Genomic DNA, 6,849 nt, shown 5'->3' with positions numbered 1-6,849 from the left:
AAGGTTGCTATGGTAACCCCCCCCCCCCCCCCCCCCCCCCTCCCTTTCACTGTTGAAGAGTGCAGCTTTGGTGAAAGAGAGACACTGTCAGCCTATTCATCACTGGCCTTTCCCCCAGTTTCCTACATTAGAATTATGCAACTTCTAATGTGAATTAGAGGGCGATTGATGTGATAAAAATTTTTTGTGGTACTTTTACCCATTTTTAACCCCAATTGGTAGTTACAGTCTTATCCCATCGCTGTAACTCACGTACAGACTCGGGAGAGGCGAAGGTCAAGAGCCATGCATCCTCCGAAACACGACCCTGCTTCTTGACACACTGCTCGCTTAAACCTGAAGCCAGCTGCACCATGTGTCGGAGTTAACACCGTACAACTAGCAGGCACCCGGCCCGCCATAAGAAGTTGCTAGAGCGCGATGGAACAAGGACATCCCGGGCGGCAAACCCTCCCCTAACCCGGACAACGCTGGGCCAATTGTGCACCGCCTCATGGGTCTCCCGGTCACGGCTGGCTGTGACACAGCCTGGGAACAAACCCGGGAATGTAGTGACGCCTCAAGCACTGTGATGCAATGCCTTAGACAGCTGCGCCACTCGGGAGGCCCGATTGATGTAATTCTAATGTTGGTAAACATGTCATTGGGACATTAAGGGCTCTACAGGGGTCCCAAGAGGAAGTTGGCTTTGCATTCCTTGTGAGGGAAACTGAACACAAAAAGTGTATTTGATGTTGGGACCTTTTTAATACTCCACTTTTTGTGAAATGGCTGTGCTGCTGTGGCTGTGTTGCTGAAAACCCCTTTGATATTCACAACCACCAGATGGAGCTAGCATGCAGACAGACTATAGCCTCTCAAAGAACAAGGAGGAAAGAAGAGTGTGACATTGTTGTCCATGTTATACGTCTTGATCTTGACCTGGGATGATGTTTATTGCAGACACACAGACTTTTTTAAGACTCTACATTTTGTGAAATTGCTGTGCTGCTCAAACCCTTCAACATTCAATAGTGTCCTTCTGAGGCAAAAACAAAGCATTAATTCAAAATCTAAATTTATTTCACACAACTCACCCAGTTAGACAGGTATGCCTTTGATATTCACAACCACCAGGTGGGGCTAGCATGCAGATAGAATATAGCCTCTCAAAGAACAAGGAGGAAAGAAAAGTTTGATATTGTTGTCCACGTTATATGTATCAATCTTGACCGTATTGTGTGCAGCTAACTTTCTTTTCTAAAGCTGGTACCAGAAGGTGTAAACTGCTTTTTCTGTCCCAATTAGTAATGCAGAATCACAAATATTTGACAAAAACAAACTTTTGAGGCTGTAAATGCATACAGTATTATGGACCATTTAATTGAAGTGGGTTTAGAAACGTTTTGCTCTTTCACTTTGTGTGAGGAATTTTATCTGATAGAGTACCAGGAACCCAAACAGCATTTCTTTTCTTTTCAATCAGTTGGCTAAAGGCAGAGAGGTCATAAAAATAGTTTAATAAGATAACGCTATGAGCACAGTACTGTAGTAGTATACACAGCAGTTTACCAAGGACCTTGTGGAGAACCCTAAGTAATCCTAATCAAATGTAACATTTGTGTGCTAGTAAGGCAACCCTCTCTCTCTCTCTCTGTGTGTGATGTTTCTGAGAGTGTGGCAGAGAGAGGAGAACACTAAATGGATACTTTACCTCATTTAAGCATAGGGGTTATGCCATACATTGCCCCCTGTTATGTAATGGAGCAGTAATTGGCAAGCATCCTTATCTGTTCCCGCTAGTCTAAAAATACAGTTTGAAAACTCCAACAGAATGTGGGATTTATGTAACTGACGAAATGACAGGGTATTGGATCACTAGCTGTTTCTCTGCTCTGAGAAACAAGATAAGTGACTGTGGGTGTATGCATGCTAGTTCCCCAGTCTTTTATATCTGGCAAGTTTGTGGTTTATGCAAGTTTGTTACACTCGAGTCTCACCTGTTCTTGCTACACGGTATGAAAAGCAATATGTTACATTTCTTCAACCACATTCTTCAATATCCTCTAATGACTCTTATAGGTAATTGCATCATCTCTGTGTTCAGGTAATTAGTTAGCAGTCAACATGCTGTTTTGTTCTGTGGTGTAGTTATACTGCTGATGCTCCAGAGATTAAATCAACTCCACTGTAATTATAGCAGCAATATTGACTAAATGTTTTCCTTTATTAACATGCAGTTAAAGTCTACTCCTAGAACTCAGTTTAAATTTGTCACTTCCATAAGGCTTTTCCTGGTCAACGTTTCTGTCACTGTTCCAGCATCCTAATGAGGGCTCGGCAGCGGCACCCAGCTGTGTGTGTGTGTGTGTGTGTGTGTGTGTGTGTGTGTGTGTGTGTGTGTGTGTGTGTGTGTGTGTGTGTGTGTGTGTGTGTGTGTGTGTGCGTGTGTGCATTTCTCTGTTTCAGAAAAAGCCCTAAATGGTACTGTACATTTGAACCTTCTTGATCCCTTTACAAGGAAGTGTACTACGCTTTCCCAGCAGCCAACAGGGGAACTAATGACCGATTCCGATTCACCCCTGAACTAAAGTCATCAGGGACGAATCAAATCAAACGTATGCATGGCTAGATAATGGGCCATGTGGACAGAGGTGTGTCAAGTGTGATGCTTATTTCATTACCTCACACTCACACTTGCTGTTTGTAATAATGAAGTGCTTACTGACAGTTTAAATGCAGCCATTTAAAATTAGCAGCACACAACGCTAATCCTGAGGGCATCCATCAGCCAAGATGAGCCCCAAAGCCCCTAAGCAGTTCACTGTAATCATACAACTCACTTAGATACTTTACACCAAGGGCCTAATGTTGTGACTAACCATTCATATCCCTGTGATGGGTTGAGCTATGAGTAAGATTTCCAATGTATGTATTACATAATGGCACATAAACTTGAGCTTTATCCTTGGAGGACGGGTGTAAAGAAAGAGAACCGTATGGAACTGTGACTTTTCTGACAAACTACACAAGGTAAGCAACTTGAAAATGCGTTAGCACAGTGTTTGTGAGATTTATGTGCACGTCTGCACCCATACCTAATTTGGCTGGATCTGGCAGACAAGGCAGAAAGTCCACGACAGAAAGAAACCCTCAATAGATTCCCCCACCCAAAAAATTGTGAGGACGTGTGCACTTCTCCTGTCGCTCAGAACGATTGTAAAAGTCAATAACCTGTGCATGACTACATATCTGTAACATATGTGTTTAATGGTAATCTAACATATGTTACGGGTTATGTAACTTCAGCATTTTCTTTACGTGACTTTATGACATTGTTCAGGTGGTATGTAAGGTGGAATTTGTTTTGCAATAAGCAAAATGCAAGCATGCATTTTGTTTATAATTGAATTGCTAATTGCTAATCAGGAATACATTTTACAATATTATCTCTGAAAAAATGTAGAGGATGTACAGGTGTAGGATCTTAATTTGAGCCAGTTTACTACAGCAGGAAAATAACCCTGCAGAAACAGGACATTTGAATTATTATGTGAATTATAATAGCCAACTTGACACAACTGTGGGAAGAATTGGAGTCAACATGGGCCAGCATCCCTGTGGAATTCTTTCGACACCTTGTACAGTTCATGCCAGACGAATTTAGGCTGTTCTGAGGGCAAGGGGGGGGGGGGGGGGGGGGGGGGGGGGGGGGGGGGGGGTGTTGTGCGACTCAATATTAGGAAGGTGTTCCTAATGTTTGGTAAACTCAGTGTAGTGCATTCGGAAAATATTCAGATTCCTTGACATTTTCCACATTTTGTTAGGCCTTATTCTAAAATTGATCAAATCATTTTTTCCCCTCATCAATCTACACACAATACCCCATAATAACAAAGGAAAAAACGTTTTTTGAAAGTTATACAAATTTGATCAAAATTAAAAACGTAATTATCACATTTACATAACTATTCAGACCCTATACTGAGTACTTTGTTGAAGCACCTTTGGCAGCGATTACAGTCTTCTTGGCTATGACGCTAGAAGCCAGAGGTGTGGACTCGAGTCACATAACTTGGACTCACTGGAATTGTGATACAGTGAATTATAAGTGAAATAATCTGTCTGTAAACAATTGTTGGAAAAATGACTTTTTCCAACAATTCATGCACAAAGTAGATGTCCTAACCGACTTGCCAAAAGTATAGTTTGTTAACAAGAAATTTGTGGAGTGGTTGAAAAACGAGTTTTAATGACTCCAACCTAAGTGTATGTAAACTTCCGACTTCAACTGTATTTCTTAACTCCATTCTTTTACTTTAGATTTGTGTGTATTGTTGTGAATTGTTAGATATTACTGCACTGTTGGAGCTAGGAACACAAGCATTTTGCTACACCCGCAATAACATCTTCTAAATATGTGTATGTGACCAATACAATTTGATTTGATTTGACCTATTCACTTTATATCCTGAATATAAAATGTTACGTTTGGGGCAAATCCAACACAACACATCACTGAGTACCATCATATTTACAAGCATGGTGGTGGCTGCATCATTTTGTGGGTATGCTTGTCATTGGCAAGCATTTTTTTGATGAAAAGAAATGGAATAGAGCTAAGCACAGGCAAAATCCTAGAGGAAAACCTGGTTCAGTCTTCTTTCCAACAGACAAATTCACAATAACAATAACCTAAAACACAAGGCCAAATATACACTGGAGGTGCTTACCAAGACAACATTGCATGTTTCTGAGTGGCCTAGTTACAGTTTTTACTTAAATTGGCTTGAAAACTGCAAGACTTGAAAATGACTGTCTAGCTATGATCAACAACCAATTTGACAGAGCTTGAATATTTAAAAAAATAAAATAATGTGCAAATATTTTACAATCCAGGTGTAGAGACTTACCCAGAAAGACTCACAGCTGAAATCGCTGCCAAAGGGGATTCTAACATGTATTGACTTGGGGTTGAATGCTTATGTAATCAAGATATACTAGTGTTTAATTTTTCACATTTTAATTTTACAAATGATAGAACATTTCTTCCACTTTGACATTACAGAGTATTTTGTGTAGATCATTGGCAAAAAATGACAAGTAAATCAATTTGAATCCCACCTTGTAACACAATAAAATGTGGGAAAAGTAGATACTTTCTGAAGACACTGTACACAGAAAGCGGGTCGGGTAAAACAGTAAAAAGTGGGTAAAACAGTGGGTAATACTGTAGATTGTGTTGGTATAACAAACTTTGTGGTATGAGAAGTAGTGTATGATCAACAACATTGTGGACACTGAGCCAGTAGTTAAACCCAAAAATGAACAATCCTGACTATCACCATTTACACACTGCTCATAGCTCTCTTTTTTCATGCTATCACTGAATTTCAGAAACAAAAAAATACCCTTTCTATCCATCCATGTTATCATCCTCTCTGCTATTGTGGAGTGATTTTTACTCTTCTCTTACCGTCTTACAGCTTGTTCTGCACCCCTGTTGTTATACTTGTCAGCCGGAGCTCAGTGGAGCGTTTGAATTATTCAGGCTGCCAGCAGCATCTCTCCTCTACATGGGCCCAGTTCACAGCCAGAGAGGCGGGGCTACTGCTGCAACACTCTAGCCTTGTTCAGACCTCTGGCTGCGATAGCAGAGGTTAAACCGTAATTAATATCCTTTGAAAACAGTAAGATCATGCATCTATCACATTATCACATTAATCAACTACAGGTTTGGCACTTGTTTAATGGTAGTTGTAATGTTTATTATTCTTACGGTGCTGTAATAAACGTAATCTTGCCCTGCTTGGCTACTTGACTGTTTCAAAAGCACAAACAGACTTACTACTTACTGTCATTGTGGCAGATCTCCAGATATCAAACAAGGCTCAGTGTCCTCCCCTTTGGAAGGTGTGTTTGTTTATACAGCCTCCATGGCGAGAGGAGAGAAGAAGCGTTCCACCTTGTTAAACAGAACACCAGTTCATCTCAGCCATGAGCTCTACCTCTTACTACTGAGCTGTCCGTGATCCTCCTAGACAACTACTTCAAGGTCTCAGAGCGCGTGACATCATAGATGAAACGTTGTAGTGCACACCGCTAACTAGCTAACCATTTCTTACCAGTTACACCGGCAACCTTGAGAAGAAAATGTAGTCACTGTTAAGGAAATGCAACAAAGCAATGGAATGTTTTCATTGGAAATCAATACTGTCCCTCTCATTAATGTACTCATACCTCTGTGTTGATGACAGGCGACTCACAAAAATGATACAGAAAGGGTTTTCTCAACATGCCAGACAAACGGAAATCGTAAAAAAAACTGTGGAACTAAAAACATATTCATGTTTTGTGTAATTGTACTATCGTAGAGCGATACATTTTGTCAGATAACTTGCTAATTCAAAACATGGGTGAAAACTGAGGATAAAGGGTTGGTTGCTATTACAGCATACATAAATCATCAGAGAGAATAATATGAGTCCTCTTACTTTGCGTGATGATGACATAGAATGATATGATTCCTGTGAAAGGTCAATGTCCGTTTAGGAATTAGCTGGAGAATGGACTCCATAGTTAACTGGCTGTGTCCCCTCACTCACTCAGTCACTCACTCACTCACTCACTCACTCACTCACTCACTCACTCACTCACTCACTCACTCACTCACTCACTCACTCACTCACTCACAGACGGACAACCACCAGTTCTTTGACCCTGCTATGCTAGCAATTGCCATTACAGATGGTGGAAATCCTCCCACCCAAAAGTTGTCAGACTTGACAAGTCGAGGCCAGAGCACAGAGCTTTCCTCTTGCCTCATTATTATCATATTTTTGTGTCTATCAGCCCCTTTTGACCTATTCA

Source organism: Salvelinus namaycush, chromosome 15 (assembly GCF_016432855.1).
Source record: "Salvelinus namaycush isolate Seneca chromosome 15, SaNama_1.0, whole genome shotgun sequence".
Taxonomy (NCBI): Eukaryota; Metazoa; Chordata; class Actinopteri; order Salmoniformes; family Salmonidae; genus Salvelinus; species Salvelinus namaycush.
Note: the sequence above shows the minus strand (reverse complement) of the source record.